Source organism: Pseudonaja textilis, chromosome 6 (assembly GCF_049901715.1).
Source record: "Pseudonaja textilis isolate UNSWEBS1 chromosome 6, rPseTex1.2, whole genome shotgun sequence".
Lineage (NCBI taxonomy): Eukaryota > Metazoa > Chordata > Lepidosauria > Squamata > Elapidae > Pseudonaja > Pseudonaja textilis.
Genome location: NC_141995.1, coordinates 11,679,336 through 11,697,367, shown reverse-complemented (window position 1 = coordinate 11,697,367; position 18,032 = coordinate 11,679,336). Strand labels below are relative to the sequence as shown.

Genomic DNA, 18,032 nt, shown 5'->3' with positions numbered 1-18,032 from the left:
TTGATATCATCATGGTAATTCAACAAGTGTGAATAGGGAGATAAAAAAAATCAGAAAGCTTTTCATATATCTTTTATGAATATTTCATAAATGAAATCTCAAGTTTTAAAGCAAATACTGGACTTTTTAAATATGAAATCAAAACTTCCTCTTCCCTTCCCCGACTGATACCTTTAATATCTCAAGACATTTCTGATCATCTGTAGGAAAACACCAAATGCAATTTTTAACTTAAGATCAGATGAAACCATCTTGTTGAATGACATTACAAATATCAAACAGGAAGTTTGATTACTACAAAAAACATTTTAATTTACTTGATGCTAAAAATTCAACTTCTGCAGTTCGCTGGGGTTTTAAAATATGGTTTTAGCCCACTAAAATCTGTCCTGGTTTATTATTTGTTTCATTTAGAAGATTGACAATGATGTATGGAAGCAAAAAGGAATCCTTATTTCTCCTTTATGTTTCATGAGCTATCCCTGTGTCTGCCATTGGGAAATCTGAAAGTAGAAATTTAGCAGTCAAAGTGATAAATGCAATGAGAGGGGTTATGCCGACATTCATAGTAACAGGTGACAACATGGCTGTTGGTGCAAATTCAACTATATGTTTTATATACAATAATTAGCCACAGATGAACACATTTCTCCTGCAACAAAAAATGTATCCTACTAGTACAGTGGTTCCCAACCTTTTTTTCGCCTGCACCCCTAAAGAAATTTCACTCGAACCTCCCACCCCTTGAAATTTAGACTTTAGGAACTACTGAACGTGTTAAATATATGGTAGGATTGAATCTTTTCAGCTATGTATGTGACAGCCACTACATAACGATACTTAACTCTAAAATGCAAACAAAGTTAATCCATTGCATAATAAATAAAAATGCCAACATATAGCCAATATCCTATTATTTACCTGGACTTTTCTCGCACCCCCTGGAATATCGTCTCGCACCCCCAGGGGCACCCCAGGTTGGGAACCCCTGTACTAGTATATGGACTTAGATGCATATTATAATGTGGGGTAATCAATGAACTAGTGACTGTGTCTAGAATTAAAAAATCACTAGACTTGCAATTAGATAAGTTAATGCAACAAATAGATATGTTTGATGCTCTTCAGATGTTTTTTGTTCAGAATTTTTATTCACTTTATCCACTACTACAGGATTCCAAATGAAAAATGCTATAACGGAGCATACAGCAGTGACGGATGCTATAAGTTGGAATATCTGAAAGCTTTATGGGGGCAGATCATCCCAAGGAAAGCCTATCTAGGTGGTGACTGAGAGTTAATATTGATAATTATCAAAATTTGATAGGCTTAAGTAGGTAACAGCATGCAAGGCATTGTAGGTAATGTTTGGGAAGTAGGATGAGTCCTCCTCCAAAAATTATAGCCCTGTCAAGGAGCTTCTACAAAGAAGAATGGGTCAACCTATTCTCCGAAGCAGCTGAAGGCAGGGCAAGAAGCAATGGGTGGAAACTAATCAAGGAGAGAACCAACCTAGAAATAAGGAGAAATTTCTTGACAATTAAAACAATCAGTAGAACAACTTGACTCCAGAAGTTGTGGGTCTTCCAACACAGGAGGATTTTAAGAAGAGACAACTATTTTCTGAAGTGGTGTATGGGGTTTTCTACTTGAGCAAGAGGTTGGACTAGAAGACCTCCAAGGTCCCTTCCACTTCTGTTATTCTGTTAAATGGCAAAAAACAAACCCTGATTCAAGTCATTATTTCTTATGTTTATGACTTAATCTTATAATTTCATGAGGGTTTTAAAATATGTTATTGTTATGTACATCACTTAACAAACACGAAGTCACTACCTCATTAAGATGTGAAAAGATGTGAAATCTCAATACCCCATTCAGATGTATAATAACGTATTACAGTACAATCCATCTCTTGTGTATTATACTCAGCTAAGTGTTACAGTCAGTGTTGGATGTATATTTTGTGTATATTCGTAGATATTGTACTCTCAAATTGCAAATGGAGACATGGGTACTCTATCTTTCGTATCTTCATTTTTAAGTGCTTTGGTTTTATTGTAGTGCGAACAGTTGCTGGAGTGCATCCACAGTTTCGTTGTACTTGTACAGTGACAATAAAGTTCTTCTAATTCTAATTCTAATTAAAAATGCACTAAGTTCCTGATTATGCTAGCTTTATTCAATTAACAGATGTGGAAGCACCTAAAAGGTAGACATCAATCTTATTTTCTAATTGCTTTGAGAATCCGTCATTCAGTCTTTGAAAATTATCTCCTGGATCCCTGGGAGATTTGGTTGGACTGAGTCAAGAATTCTTGCTGAAATCACAGTGGTTCTTCCTTCATTCACTTCCTTGATTGTGATAAATGAGATAATACTTCATTGGTACCCTCGTGAGCACCTTGGAAAAAAGATGTGATAAACAGATGCTTTTTATTGGGATTTAGAATGTTGTGAAGTAACTGGACCAGTGTTTGATTGGACGGATATATCTTATTTGTATCCTGCCTCATTCTGAAACTATGATAGAGGAAGAAATTTAACTGCAGTAACAGCCTCTTGAGACTGGAAGGCAAATGGCTGTGATTAATATTTCGCATTTTTACAAAGAAAGCTTTTCACACCTAATGAGCTGAGGTGTGTTACAAACTAGAGACAGAATGCTTCATTTACCAATAGAATGCAGCTGGCTGCGCTGAAAATGATGGCAATGAAAAACAGCAACTCTTACTGAGTGGATGAGCAGTTTCAGAATTTGGGAAAGCAAATGGTCTTATCTGACACTGCAGAGGAAAATACCAGCAGGCTGAAAAAATAAGATTGCAGCTGCAAAGCGTTTTTAATGTGACCAAGGCATCACAATTGTACAAAAAGATAATATTTTTTGTCACTGAATTTAAGGCAACATCTTAAGTGTGAAGTGAGTTTTCTTCCATCACTTTGGTGCTGGACAACTGGACAGAACTAATGTTTTTTTTTTCTTATGCCGGCTGTAGCAGCAGGATTCCATGAAACCTAGGTGATGATCAGAAATTATTACCATAGGCTTTCATATACATGGTACACAAGTTGATTGTGTGCAAAAGATGTGAGAAGTCATATCTCTATCTATTGAAAAAAAAACAAAACCTAAGGGGTAGATAATATGAAAACATCTGCCTAAGCCCATGGAAGCCACTGATAATTTCAAAAGAAGTCAACATATCAATATCACAGTCTTGGGGTATATAAATAATATGGTATACAAGGCTGCTTATTATTTGACTGGTGTGCAAATCCCCATAGTTTCATTCAACCTGCCAAGGGAAAATTATGTCCTCCAAACAATTGAGTCCCAATTTTCCCATTTAATTATACCTTTGTTATGTGCTTGTATACTTATCAATAGGCCTTTCACTGATTCTTCGAAGAAGCCCGGATCCTACTTCAACTGGGAACTTCATCTCTTTCTTTCTTTATAATTTTTCTTTAACTAAAAAATAGAAAGTAGACATGGAAATAGGAAGGGAAAGGAAAAAGAAGAATGGTGTGTCCAATTTTTAATTTGGGAGTGCATGAGCCTAGGGTTCTTCTCCCAAACTTTTTATTATGTAGAGTGTGACATTGTAAGGTTTATACCTTATTTATTTGTTTGACTCAAATCACAGGTTGAGAACTACTGCTCTACATACTATTATATGTTGTGTTATGTTATTATAACATATACGTATAAAAGAATGAACGAGATAGTAGGATATGAGATCCACCCAAACACACACTTTCATGACATGCATCTTGCTAGGAGAATTACCCTACTTTATACTTTATTTCTTTTTAGCATCCTCTCTTCCGCCACCCTTCTCCATGGTACACATTCTGCTTCTATGGTGACAAGAAAGGATGCTTTGTTTGTTCTTTTGAAATTGTCTGACATCGGCAGTGAACTCTGTGCAAGGCTGCCAAACGCCTGTCTTCCAGATTTCCTGATCCAAGAGAACGGCTGTGTCTCCCCTTGAATATTAATTCCTGTTTTGAAACAGTTCAACTGTTTTTACTTGAAGGCTAGATGATGATCAATCATGCGTGGATGAGCAACTGTGGCGATAGGGCACAATTGTTCTGTTTCACTTTGTGTCCTTTACAATATATTGATTTATGTGGTAGGTAGATAAACTTTACTGAAATTCATCAACAGGGATCCTCTCTTATCAGTAAACCTACTCCTAAAAAAAAAAGAGATGATCGCTATGCCAATTAAATGCACAGTAAATTTAAATTTCGGGTTTAATCTCTATATTAAATAGAATTCTAACCACATCTTGATGCAAGGTTTCTACCGTCTCATAATCTGATTATCAATGAAAATTCATTGGCTGCTTTGAATCTAGAGAGCTGTTATTAAAAAGAAAGGTTTAAACATGGCATATGTTTGGGGCCATAAATAAATGATAAATGATGCTTAGCACATGTTTGTATAGTTTATGTATACAAACAAAAAGCAAAAACTAACCAAATAAAAAGTAAACCAGTACACTAGAGTTTGGAAGCCAATAAATTTAAAACAAACAAATAATAATAAATTTCAGGAGTTTGACTTATTCTTTCTTCAGATACCTTTCACAGAATGATTGAATTTAGGCTGTTCTTATTTTAAAAGTACCTCAGTATTAATCATTAATTAGTTCTGGGAGATGTGGAGAGTACCAGAAATGGTCCGTACCAAACAATTTCCACCCACAAAGAATAACATAGTGAGCAACAGACAATAACTAGTTGTAGCCTGTACACTGAGTACCAAACAAACAAGATGAACTGGGACAAAATTTCTGCATCAAAATATGTTGAGGACCAAATTTGATGAGTTTCAAAGGAGCTGGGTATCAAGGCAGCATTGTAATTATTATCATTACTTTTTGAATGTTAGAAAAGTTATAGTATTCAGTCTTTACAATATTTATGTCAGAGGTAGACCGTAATCAATAAATGGATTTCAGTTCACATGGATGTTCTCTATTAATTGCACGCCTTCACAACTTGATTTGTGTAATAAATTTGATTTATCCCTACACATAGATTGATGTGTATTTCTGATTGTTTCCAATAGAAGTTGTCAAACTGTACTGAAATGGCAGGGTCTGGATTTTTTTTTTTTTTTATCATAGTGGGACTTTCCAAAGCAACAGAAAGAACACATATATTATATATCTTAATTTACTTTGTCTTTATTAGAGCTCTGGTGGTTAGAATGGTTAGAATGCAGTGTTGCAGGCTAATTCTGCTGACTGCCAGCAGTTCGATCCTGAACGGCTCAAGGTTGACTCAGCCCTCCCTCCTTCTGAGATTGGTAAAATGAGGATCAAGATTGTTGGGAGCAATATGCTGACTTTGTAAGCCGCATGGTAGAGAGCTGTGAAGCATTATGAAGCAGTATATAAGTCTAAGTGCTGTTGCTATTACTGTTAAACTGCTATTGAACATGAGAATCTTTATAACTGAAAACATATTGTAGTTATGTTCAGTAAAGTATTCCAGTTGCCATACTCATTCTTATTGCTTTAATCCAAAAACTAGAATGGCAGGATTTCCTGAATGACTAGTAGAACTTTTTGAAATCTTAAAAGTGGTGGAGTTAAAATAATACATGCAGTTTGTAAGCAGACATAGGGGGGAAAAAAACAGCAGTAGCCAAGAGACTATATAAAAAATATCAGTTTATATTCCAGTACCAAAAAATGGAGAGTACTTAAGAAAATTCAGGCACCGAACAACTATGTTGCATGTTAGCAAGAGACTATATGAAACTAGAACTCCCAGGCAAACAAGCTAGATTTAAAAGAGGCAAGGTCACACGTGATATTGCTAACCTCTGAAGAATAATATTCAAAAGAATTCCAAAAACACATATATTTTCTTTCATTTATTCTTTATGTTTGAGTTTGTTCCAAGCCACCTTATCTATCTACTGAGGACTTTGTATGATGACTAGGAAGCAACACTTAGAATGCACAGTGGAGAAATCAAATGTTTTGAAATTAGGGAAGGACCACATCAAGGTTGCATATTGTCAATTGTTGTTGTTTCGCTCCCATGAAAAATATATAATGAAATACTGGACTAGAAGAAGTAGAAATTGGACTAGGAGTAACATGTTGATTTTTGGAAGTTAAGAAGATCTCTCACTGAAGGTTAAAAGAAGACAGGAAAAAGCAATGTTCTGCTTCTCATGATTAAAAAAGAAGAAAATTATGTCAACAAGCACTTTCAAAATCAGGAAATATGTCTAAAATTAATTAAGAATGTTAATAAAAGTGCTTCAGTTTCTATATCAATTTCCACATTTGTCTAGAAAATCAATGATGAACTTAGAACCATTTCCTCTCCCTAATAGTATTCTACTTATTATATACCTTCAAATTACCAAGGTTGAGAAACACTGTTCTACTCTTTAACAGATGCCAGGTTTTTCTGCATCTGTGTGGGAAGAAAAACTCTTGGTCTTTCTTTTGTTTCAACCCATAACCAGGGGTGGGCTTCAAAAATTTTAGCGACTGGTTCTCTGCCCATTTGCTGGGTGGGCATGGCCATGGTGGGTGTGGCCTAATAAGCCTCCTGCACCATGGTGGTGGGGACATTTTTGCCCTCCCCAGGCTCCGTAGGCTTTCCTTGAGCCTCCAGGAGGGCGAAAACAGCCTCCCTGGGCTCCAGAGGCCCTCTGGAGGCCAGAAATGGGCTTGTTTCCGGCCTTCCAGAACTTCTGAGAGGCCTTTTTTCACCCTCCCCAGGCTCAGGAGGCTTTCCTTGAGCCTCCAGGAGGGTGAAAACAGCCTCCTTGGGCTCCAGAGGCCCTCTGGAGGCCAGAAATGGGCTTGTTTCCGGCCTTCCAGAACTTCTGAGAGGCCTGTTTTTCACGCTCCCCAGGCTCAGGAGGCTTTCCTTGACCCTCCAGGAGGGTGAAAACAGCCTCCCTGGGCTCCAGAGGCCCCCTGGAGGCCAGAAATGGGCTTGTTTCCGGCCTTCCAGAACTTCTGAGAGGCCTGTTTTCACGCTCCCCAGGCTCGCCTCCAGGAGGGTGAAAACAGCCTCCTTGGGCTCCAGAGGTCCCCTGGAGGCCAGAAATGGGCTTGTTTCCGGCCTTCCAGAACTTCTGAGAGGCCTGTTTTCACCCTCCCCAGGCTCAGGAGGCTTTCCTTGACCCTCCAGGAGGTGAAAACAGCCTCCTGGGCTCCAGAGGCCCCTGGAGGCCAGAAATGGGCTTGTTTCCGGCCTTCCAGAACTTCTGAGAGGCCTTTTTTCACCCTCCCCAGGCTCAGGAGGCTTTCCTTGACCCTCCAGGAGGGTGAAAACAGCCTCCTTGGGCTCCAGAGGCCCCCTGGAGGCCAGAAATGGGCTTGTTCCGGCCTTCCAGAACTTCTGAGAGGCCTGTTTTTCACCCTCCCCAGGCTCAGGAGGCTTTCCTTGACCCTCCAGGAGGGTGAAAACAGCCTCCTTGGGCTCCAGAGGCCGGAATTTCTGGAGCATCCCAGAGGCCCATTTTTTGTCCTCCCTGAGCCTCCGCAAGGGCCCTGTACTTATCTGACATCCAAAATGGGCCATGTGGGGACTCCTGGAAGGGGATGGGCAGCCAGGGGTGGGATTTACCTGTTTGCTGAACCGGTCATTAAAAATGATAAAATTAGCTACTGGTTTGCTCAAACTGGGGCAAACTGGTAGCAGCCCACCCCTGCCTGTAACATTGAAAGAACATAAGGCAGTGGCAAAACTTTTTCCATGTTGTTGCCATGAAAGCAGTACTCAAAGTCACCATGTGTTAAACTTTACTCAAGGGGAGACTTTATTTAGCTCATATATAAGGGGGTAGCAGTGGTATGGGAATTCTGCTGCGATTTCTGGCAATTAAATGGTAGTTTTCCGTTGCAGCGTATTATGCATGCTTGAATACCGAGAGAAAAATACAAACTCTTCATGCTAACAATTTTAAAAAATTAGTTATTCTGTCCAAAAAGCCCCTTCTCAAAACATTCTGCAGAACATTCTTCTTTTTCAGTGGTTCAATAGCAAAACGGCATCAAATGCTTGTTGTTTTTATTATTTTTTATCATTTACATTCTAAACTTTATTATCAACAACAACTGCTGACGCCTAACATTTTAGCTGGAATGTAAATAACGATCCCCACACTAGAGTTTTCTTTTTCCTAGCTCCCGGAATACGTTGAGTATATCCAATTGGGCATATTTTTCAAGAGAATGGCTTTACAATCGAAATAGCAATTTCATTAAAACTGCATCACCTTTGAGAAAATGTTTTCGCTATAGCCTTCCTTCAGGGAATTTGAAATTGAATATTTCCCTACTATCCAGGAGGCTCCGGCACTTTGCTTCAACAATGTTTCAACAACATTGACTCTAGGGATCAAGGCACTCTCAGTGGCCCTCCTTAAATTGGGAGGAATGTGGGAGGGGGTGGCCAATAGGGATTTTCTTAGAGCAGGGGTCTCCAACCCTGTGTTGAGGCCTGCCAGCTGCCAGTGGAGCTGGTGGCAGAATTGGACGATGAGGAGGTTTGGGCGAGTTCTGGAGTCTGGGGAAGGCTCTAGTGGATGCTCTGTGTTGGATGCAGAGATAGAGCCAGGGCCTTCTGACATTTCCCAGCCACTGGAGAGGCAGCTGTCTTTGGAGGCTGATATGAGTGAGGAGGAAGAGCAGCCGGGCCCTATTCCAGACACAGGTATGCACAGAGCTGTTAGGAGAGGGGAACAACGAAGCACAGGGAGTGGACTCGGGAATCAATGAATATATGGATGCTGAATGGCCCCTCCCTGGCTGGGGAATAAATAGAAGGAAAGGGGAGTGGTTGTCATAGGAGACAACAGTTCATCTTTGTGCAGATTTCGCTCATTGTGTTTCCTGCCACAGAGACTGCTTGCCAGAACATAATTTGCAGCCTTTTAGCTGGGAACTCACGGCCTCTTGCAATTATTGCAAGCAACTGATATAGTCTGTTGCTGCCGTTAACTCTTTAGAGGACTATTGTCTGGACTTTTCGGTGGGTGAGTGCCATTAATTCACAAGAGGTGAATACAAGAGAGGTTTTTCATGACAAGGAGTCTCTTTCTTGCTTCTGCTAAGGCTGAGTCAGAACGCCTTGGCAACTGGAAGACCTGTGGACTCCAACTCCCAGAATTCCTCAGCCAGCTTTGAATTCTAGGAATTGAAACCCACAAGTCTTGAAGTTGCCAAGGTTGGAGACCCAGCCTTAGACCCAGCCTAGTCTTAGAGGGCTAGTAGCAGAATTCCAGCATAGGTAGCTTCTTTGCTGTTCCCTATACCCCTGCAGGGGGCTCAGTGCCACCCCACAAAATTCCTCCTCTAGAGATACAGGCAGTCCTTGACTTACAACTTCTTATTTAGTGGCCATTCCAGCCGCCCCTGGTCACATGATAACAATTTGGGTGCTTGGCAATTGGCTCATATTTGTGATGATTGAAGTCTCTCCTCCTGCCTCCCCCCCGAGTCATGTGATCCCCTTTAGCGGCCTTCTGATGAACAAGGTCAATGGGGAAGCCAGATTCACTTAACAACCATATTACAGGTAGTCCTTGACTTACAACACTTCATTCAGTGACCGTTCAAAGTTACAACAGCACTGAAAAGAATTACTTGTGACCATTTTTCACATTTAGGACCATTGCATGATGTACATTTGGTTATACTTGACCACTGACTCACATTTATGACGGTTGCAGTGTCCTAGGGCCCTTCTGTGAACAAGTCAATGGGGAAGCCAGATTCACCTAATTTAACAACTGCAGTGATTCACTTAACAAAGTGGGGCAAGACTCACTTAACAAATTTCTCACTTAACAACATAAATGTTGGGCTCAATTCTGGCCATAAATTGAGGAGTACCTGTATTAACTGCAGGGATTCATTTAACAACTGCAGTATAAAAGGTAATAAAATGGGGCAAAACTCTCTTAACATCTGCCTCGCTTAGCAGCAGACATTTTAGGCTTAATTGTGGTCGTAAGTCAAGGACCGCCTGTTCTGAGAACCTTGCAGTGTGCAGCATGAACATAAAAATCCTTTTTAATGAACCTCAGGCTTCTGTTTGTTTTCTTTACAATATCTAACCCCTTCCAGCTTGAAGTATCATCGTGCATTGGGTGCTCTATCCACCTGCATGATAAATAAATTCAGCATCCTCCCTCCTCATCTCCTATTATGAATAAACAAAAATAACAAGTATTTGGGGGACCATTGTAGATTTGCCTGTCAATGGAATAACAAGTGAAAGTGAACCTTATTTCAACTTAGCTGTCGTGATGCTTATATTATCCAGTTACGGTGTTGCTGAATCTATGTTTAGAGTTTCCCTCCTTCTTTGTCATTGTTCTGTTGTGTTTGTTTGTGTCTGGGGAATATTTTATCTGCCTTTGCTAGAAAAGGATAATTCTAGCTATCCATTTGTATAGCTAGAAAAGATATATAAATGGATAGCTTTTTTCTTTGCTTCTCCAAACTGGCTTACTTTCATTAATTATACTGCTAACATGACAGGAGTCTCTTAAGCAGTTGATTTTTCAGTCTGTCTCAAACTGGATAGATGTCTAAATCAGGAAAGACAATTTCCTTCCTTCCTTCCTTCCTTCCTCCCTCCCTCCCGCCCTATTTTTAATTAGACTTTTTTTGCAGTTCTATTGTATACTTTATTTAATTATACATTTTAAAGAAGAGAAAGACAAGAAGGAAATTGAATAATGAAATTTATTTCAGTTAATTATGAATAATTAAATAAATTATAGAGTTTTCAGGGTATCTAAGTTAGAAAAGATTATTAGCAACATGGATTGAATATGTTCTCATATTTAATAAAGAAAAATTAAAGTGTGGAAACGAAACATACTTTAGACATTCCTTACAACTGGCAGCGCAAGTACTATACTTAGTTGAAGCAACATACATTAAATTGCGCAATCAAGCAACATGTGATTTGATTTAGAGAAAATTAGTGCCTATTAGCCCAGTGAATTGAATATAATTTGAATCAGATCAATTCAGAGTTTTGGACTGATTTGGAAAAAGTTGTTTCTGCATATTGTAGAGAAATTTCCAATTTGTGCAGTTTGAGAACAACCAATCTGATTATTCAAATTGATCCTACACTAGGCATTCAAACTTTTACAATGGTTGCATGAGGATCAGTAATGGATCTAATAGAGATGGAATGATGTCCTCTTTACATGTTATTTCCCTATGGTGTGGAATCACACCTGGGAGGTGATGCTATTGTTTTATTTGTATTGTGTCTTACAGTGAGAACTAAAGATGGTGAACATTGGGGATCTACATTGTATAAGAGCAATTCCATAAAGTAGATTAGGCTGTAGAATAGTAACTGGGCCAAAGTCTATGATAATGATTTAGGCAAGAAAAGCAAAATGCACAGATACATTACATGTGGTACCTTGCTCAACAGTAGTAACTGTGAGAGGGATCTTGGAGTCCTAGTGGACAATTATTTAAATATGGGCCAGCAGCGTGCTGCAGCTGCCAAAAAAGCCAACACAATTCTAGGCTGCATAAACAGAGGGCTAGAATAGAATCAAGATTTATAATGCCTTGGTAAGTTGGAATACGCATCCAGTTTTTGTCGCCACAATGTAAAAAAGACTCTAGAAAAGAGTGCAGAGAAAAGTAACAAAGATGATTAGGGGACTGGAGGCTAAAACGTATAAAGAATGGTTGCTGGAACTGGATATGTCTAGTTTAGTGAAAAGAAGGATTAGGACTGACATAATACCAGTGTTCCTATGTCTCAGAGGCTGCCACAAAGAAGACAGGGTCAATCTATTCTCCAAAGCACCTGATGGCAGGAGAAGAAGCAATAGATGGAAATCAAGGAGAGAATCAACCTAAAAATATGGAAAAAATTCCTATCAGAGAAAAATTAATCAATGGAACAACTTGCCTCCAGAAGTTCTAGGTGCTCCAAGAATGGTAGTTTTAAAGAAGAGATTGCATAACAATTTATCTGAAATGGTGTAGGATTTCTTGCCTAAGCAGTTGGACTTGAAGACCTCCAAGGTCCCTTCCAATCCTATTCTGTTCTGTTGTTCTGTTGTTCTGTTGTTCTGTTGTTGTGTTGTGTTGTGTTCTACTCTACTCTACTCTACTCTACTCTACTCTACTCTACTCTACTCTACTCTATTCTATTTTATTACACATACTTAGAAGTAGGCCATTTACATACAGGATCTTGCCATCAACCTTGTGGAAAGGATAGTCAATCATCGTTTTACAGTGCCAGTTCATTTGAAGAGTTTCTGTGTGCTACATTTTCAGTACAGACTGTTTCCTGTTGCCATCCAACTCAATTATGGGCACTTTATAGAGTAAGTCTAATTAGATTTACTCTAGCCAAAAGGAAGTCTGACTAATGCAGAATCAGAGAGATTGTCCTCTGTTCTTAAAGATTTGCACAGACGGCTCACAGAAGCCAGCTAAAGAGAACGATGGAGGCACAGTGAAGACACACATCCTCTTCTATTCGAAATCAAGGGCCAAATTAGAAGCATCGTTGCATTTAATATACATAGAATTTTTCCCCCTTAATGCAGAATGCTTCCATTAGAGGCCATAATTAATGAGATTGCATAATGCATCTATACTGTAGTTCTAAACCCATTGAGAAATAAGTCATTCTGAAAGAAGAGAGTTGTGTGAATGTGTTTGTGAATAACTTTAATACAAAATCATTTGGTTTCCTTACTTTTGTCGGTGTTTCAACTAACCAACTCCAAACCAATAAACTCCAAGAGAAACATTTCCTCAAAGTTCCATTTTATTAGAGTTGTCATATTGGCACCTCTGAGAAAACCCAAAACTGAGAGTTCCGGATTTCCCCTTCCCAAAAGAAAATCAAAGATCCATCCTCTGCACCCATCAGTCCATCCCATGGCCCAATCAAATCTTCGTCCCAACTGGAGACTTCCAGTCACTCCCCTCCAGGTGCAGGGCAACATGTCCTTGACTCACTGAGAAAGAATGTTGTTGAGTCTAATCTTCTACCTCATTATGACATCCCCCCTCCCAAATTCCCAGGCACTGAATGTGGCACGGACAAAGCTTCCAAGTAAAAAATGGCTTCCAAGGCTGACAACATTCCTCTTTCTGCCATCAAAATGTAGAGTATAGATTCTGGCAGATTTTAACACTGTGTGATTCATTGTTGACTATTTTCACTAGAAATATTTCAGTGACACTGAGTTTGTTAAACATCAAGTTTACAGTATCCTATTTTCCTATATGCCACTGAGTTTTTCAAGTGCAATAAAAAGAAGGATGAAAACTTGTCTTTGTGGTTAAGTTTCCTTTCTCAATTGTTTTGCTATTTTCTCCCCCTTTCTTTAAATCTTCAGTTCTGGCTGGGTTCTTTTTCTGTTTCAGCAACTCCAAAATTTCCTACACTTTCTTCAACTGACTAATGTAACTGACATTATTTTAGTATTATTAATTCCGGTAGTCCTTGACTTACAACCATTTGTTTAATAACCATTTGAAGTTACAGTGGCACTGAAAAAAAATGATTTATGATGTTTTTCATCCTTATGACCCTTACAACATCCCCGTGATCATGTGATCAAAATTTGGACACTCGGCAACTGGCATGTATTATGACAGTTGCACTGTCCCGAGGTTATGCGATCACTTTTTGCAACCTTCTGACAAACAAAATCAATGGGGAAGCCAGACTTACGAACTGTAAAATGGGGCAAAACTCATTTAATCAGTGGCTTGCTTAGCAACAGAAACCCTGGGTTCAATTGTAAGTCGAGGATTATCTGTATAGGTAATATGCAATAGAAACGATATTGGGGGTCTAAAGGAAATATCTATATAAGTTGTAATTGCATAGTTTTCAATTTCCAGTTGCCTAAAATAGCAACAGTAAAAAGTTTATTTCACTATCTTCCCTTAAATATTAAGTTTTAAAAATCTGGCCTCTGTGTACTGTTTCCCTGAAACTAAGACCCAAGCAGAAAATAAGCCCTAGCATGAATTTTCAGGATGCTTGCAATGTAAGCCCTACCCCAAAATAAGCCCTAGTTAAGATCATCAGCCAGATGGATGCATTCAGTTCCATATTTCCCCCAAAATAAGACCTAGTCAGAAAATAAGCCCTAATTGTCTTTTGGAGCAAAAATTAATATAAGACCTGGTCTCATTTTCGGGGAAACATGGGTAGTTGATATATATGAAATAGACTGGGATGTGCATGAAATAGACTGGGATGCAGATGCTTATTGTCTCTGCTCTCTGAACTTACATTTTCCATCTGGCAACACCCAATGGACCTTGTCCTGAAGGCAGCCACGGAAAGTTACTTCTGCATTTGTATTACTTCTGCATTGCCAATAATGCTACATACTGTATCTTGTCTGCGTAATGACAGAGAATCTAGTGGATTCAGTGGAATCCAGCAGGAAGGTATGGAAGGAATGGATAGTTATGATATGACCATGGACTGGGGTTTTAAACCTGATTTCATTGTGGGCTGCATCGGGGTTGTGTTTGACCTTAGAGGGGCTGGGGTGGGTGTGGCTGGAGTGGCTGTGGTCAGGGTGGACCTGACCAGGGTGGACCAGAGTGGAGCTGTCATTCATGTTGGGGACACCTGTGGTGGCCAAGTGCTAAGGCAGATCCTTCCTCCCTCCCATTATAATCTATCTTCCTTCCTTCCTTCCTTCCTTCCTTCCTTCCTTCCTTCCTTCCTTCCTTCCTTCCTTCCTTCCTTCCTTCCTTCCTTCCTTCCTTCCTTCCTTCCTTCCCTCCCTCCCTCCCTCCTTCCTTCCTTCCTTCCTTCCTTCCTTCCTTCCTTCCTTCCTTCCTTCCTTCCTTCCTTCCTTCCTTCGCTCCCCTGAGCTCTGTTTTTGCTGGTGGAGGCACTGTGGGTTATTCCTTTTCTTGTTTCCAGGATGGCCCCATGGGCCAGATTTAAGCACCTTGTGGTCCAGATCCGGACCATGGGCTTTGAGTTTGACAATTATCCATCAACAATATTGGCTTCAGTTTTTTAGTTAGTTGCTCCTATGCCTTCATACGTCAGGAGAAAGAGCTCAAACCAACCTTTCTTGTTTCCTCAGGCGTGAAACTGGGGATCAAAAGTCTCCCTGTACTGCCTTTCCTCTGAGCTCCAGATGAAGCGGAGATTCTACAAACAAGAAAACCTAAGGAGGGAGAGCAGCAGGAGGAGTTGGCATTTAACTGCAGAGCTTCAAGTCTTCCCATCCATAGGTGGCCCAGCGCCAACATTTTAGAGGTCCTGATCTCCTTTTCCTGCTTTTAGACACAGAGGTATGCCATGTTCTTAGTGTGACTTGTGTCTAAATACTCCTTTGCTTTGTTGTTTGGCTCATTCAGCTTCCCCTACGGCAAGGGTATGGAACGATGGCCCTTTCCTGACTGGCGGACTACAACTCCCAGAATACTTGAGCCAGCATGACTCAGGAATTCTGGGAGTTGAAGTCCACAAGTCATAAAAGGGCCATCATTCCATACCTCTGCTCTACAGGAAGGAAGCCGAATAAGGGTTGGGGGTTCATTAACTTCCAGTGGTCACAGCAAGCTATTGAATGATGAATGATCACTAAAAAGGGTAATACTGGCCATATTTTGGGTTTTGGGTGAAAGGGAAGTGAGAGATGAGAGGCCTTTTGAATTCATTCTACAAAAATCCTGCAAGTCCTCCCAGAAGCCTCGGTAGCGCAGTGGTTAGAGTGCTGTATTGCAGGCCACTTCTGCTGACTATCAGCTGCCTGCAATTTGGCAGTTCAAATCCCATCAGGCTGTAGTTTGACTCAGTCTTCCATCCTTCCGAGATGGGTAAAATGAGGACTCAGATTGTTGGGGGCCATATGCAGACTCTGTAAACCACTTAGAGTGGGCTGTAAAATACTGTGACACAGTATATTAGTCTAAGTGCTATTGCTATCTTCCGTTCCCAGCCATTATTTTGAAAAAGTAGAATCATTCAGCCATATTGCTGCCAAATTTAAGCATCTTAAGTTGCTAGGGAGTTAGTCTCCTCTGTTTTCACTTGTCTGTCAGCTCCTGCATATTTTAAGCTGGCTGCTAATGTGAGCTTTCAACATAGCCTCTTCCACCAAATTTTTCATGCATGGCAGTGCAAAAGATTCTATCCATCTCAGGAGATCCCACAAGATGGGATGAGGTGGAACATCAACCCGTGAACTTTTTCGGCAAGCTTCTTGGTGGTCCGATGCTGTAGTATCCAAAACTAGGGGAACAGGGAGAAAAAGATTGAGAAAAGTGCAGCTTGATAACAGAACACACATAAGAAAGTCTTTAAATCAGTCCTTGGTTTTTCCAGACAGAAATGGAGGGAAAAAGCAATTCTGTGTTACAGCCATCACAGTTCAATTTAGATAAAATTGAGATAGGTGCAGTCTGCAGTAGTGGTATTCCACTGGTTCTGCCTGGTTCTGCCGAGCTGGTAGCGCTGATGAGCAGCGGAGACCAAACTAGTTCTCTCTGCCCTTCTGCTGTTGGGGTGAGTTGGAATGCCTGGGTGTCTGCGCAAAGTGTGTGTTTGGTGTGCACACGCACACAAAGTACGTGGATGAGTGCAAAGTGCTCCCACCAAGCCATGCTCGCCAAACTGGTAGTAGACAATTTTGAAACACACCACTGGATAGGTGAATTGGTGGCATTACCTAACACATGCGCACGTAGTCCTCAACAACTACAGTTGAGCCCCAAATTTCTGTTGTTAAGCAAGGCAGTTGTTAAGTGAGTTTTGCCTCATTCTTGCCACACTAAGTGAATCATTGCAGTTGTTAAGTGAATCTGGCTTTCCCCCATTTACTTTGCTTTTCAGAAGCTGGCTGGGAAGGTTAGAAAAGGTGATGACACAACATAAATATATGCCAGTTGCCAAGGACCCAATTTTTGATCACCTGACCTTGGGGATGCTGCCATGGTTGTAAATGTGAAAACTGGTCACGAGTCACTTTTTTCAGTGCCGTTGTAACTATGGTCACTAAACGAATTGTTGAGAACTACTTGTAGCCTTTCTATGTGGGTATCAGCTCATCTTTCTGCTTTCAAGAACCAAGACCGGAACTATTTCCACCAGTAATTAGAGCAGCAATAATCTGAACCCTGAGGAATCAGTTGTACCTCAAGGGGTGGGGGAGGCCAGGTTAGATTTAATGGGTGCAAATAATTCCATTCAATGAGGTTCCCAAGCAAGCCAAAAACTAACATCTTTGGAATTCTCGTAGAATGATGTAGAACAGGGATATCAAACTTGCATTTCATTGAGGGCCACATCAGCGTTGTGTTTGACCTGGGGGGGGGCATGGCCAGGGTAGGCATGGCCAGCTTGACGTCACTCATGTTGGGGGTGCCTGTGGTGGCCCGAGCACTCTGCCAGTGAAAACGGGCTCCCAATCTCCCTTTTCGGCTACAACGGTCTCCTGCAACCCTCTGTGAGTGAAAACAGAGCTCGGGAGGGCCATGCATGGTCTTGCGAGCTCCATTTTCAGCTGTGACGGCCTCTTGCAACCCTCTGCCAGTGAAAACAGGGTTTGGGAGGGCCTTTTGACCTCTGTTTTCTCTGGCAGAGGCACCGTGGGCTGTTCCTTCGCTGTTTCCAGGGCAGCTCCATGGTCCAGATCTAAGCAACCCATGGGCCAGATAACGGCCTGCAGAGTTTGATTTTGACACCCTTGTAGAACAATCCTACTCCTTTTGTGATTTTTTGGTGGTATCTCACTTAATGGGTCTTACTCCACTTGCCTTTCCTTTTTAAAAAAAAAAAATCAACCAAGGTGAGCTAGAGATGGTTCTCTATTCTTCCAAAATCCCCTTAAACGTTTTCTACTGACAATTCCTGGGCTTGCTTTGTCCTGTTTCATGGTTGATCCTGCATTTGGAACCACGGTGAAAACCTTGGCTGAAAGGAGATGCAATTATCCTTTGAGTTGGAATGCTGTTAGAAATGCTGATTGCAGTTGACATTGGAAA

General features: G+C 40.6%; 1 protein-coding gene across 5 annotated transcripts in view; it reads left to right on the top strand.

Annotated features, from left to right (window-relative positions):
* MAPK10 (mitogen-activated protein kinase 10) overlaps positions 1-18,032 on the top strand; it is a 217,490-nt gene that overhangs the window by 33,016 nt on the left and 166,442 nt on the right. For all 5 annotated transcript variants that reach the window (XM_026697825.2, XM_026697824.2, XM_087935861.1 and 2 more), the window contains exon 2: positions 15,128-15,338. The gene's annotated coding sequence lies outside the window, so the exon portion shown is untranslated. The remainder of the gene's footprint in view (positions 1-15,127; positions 15,339-18,032) is intronic.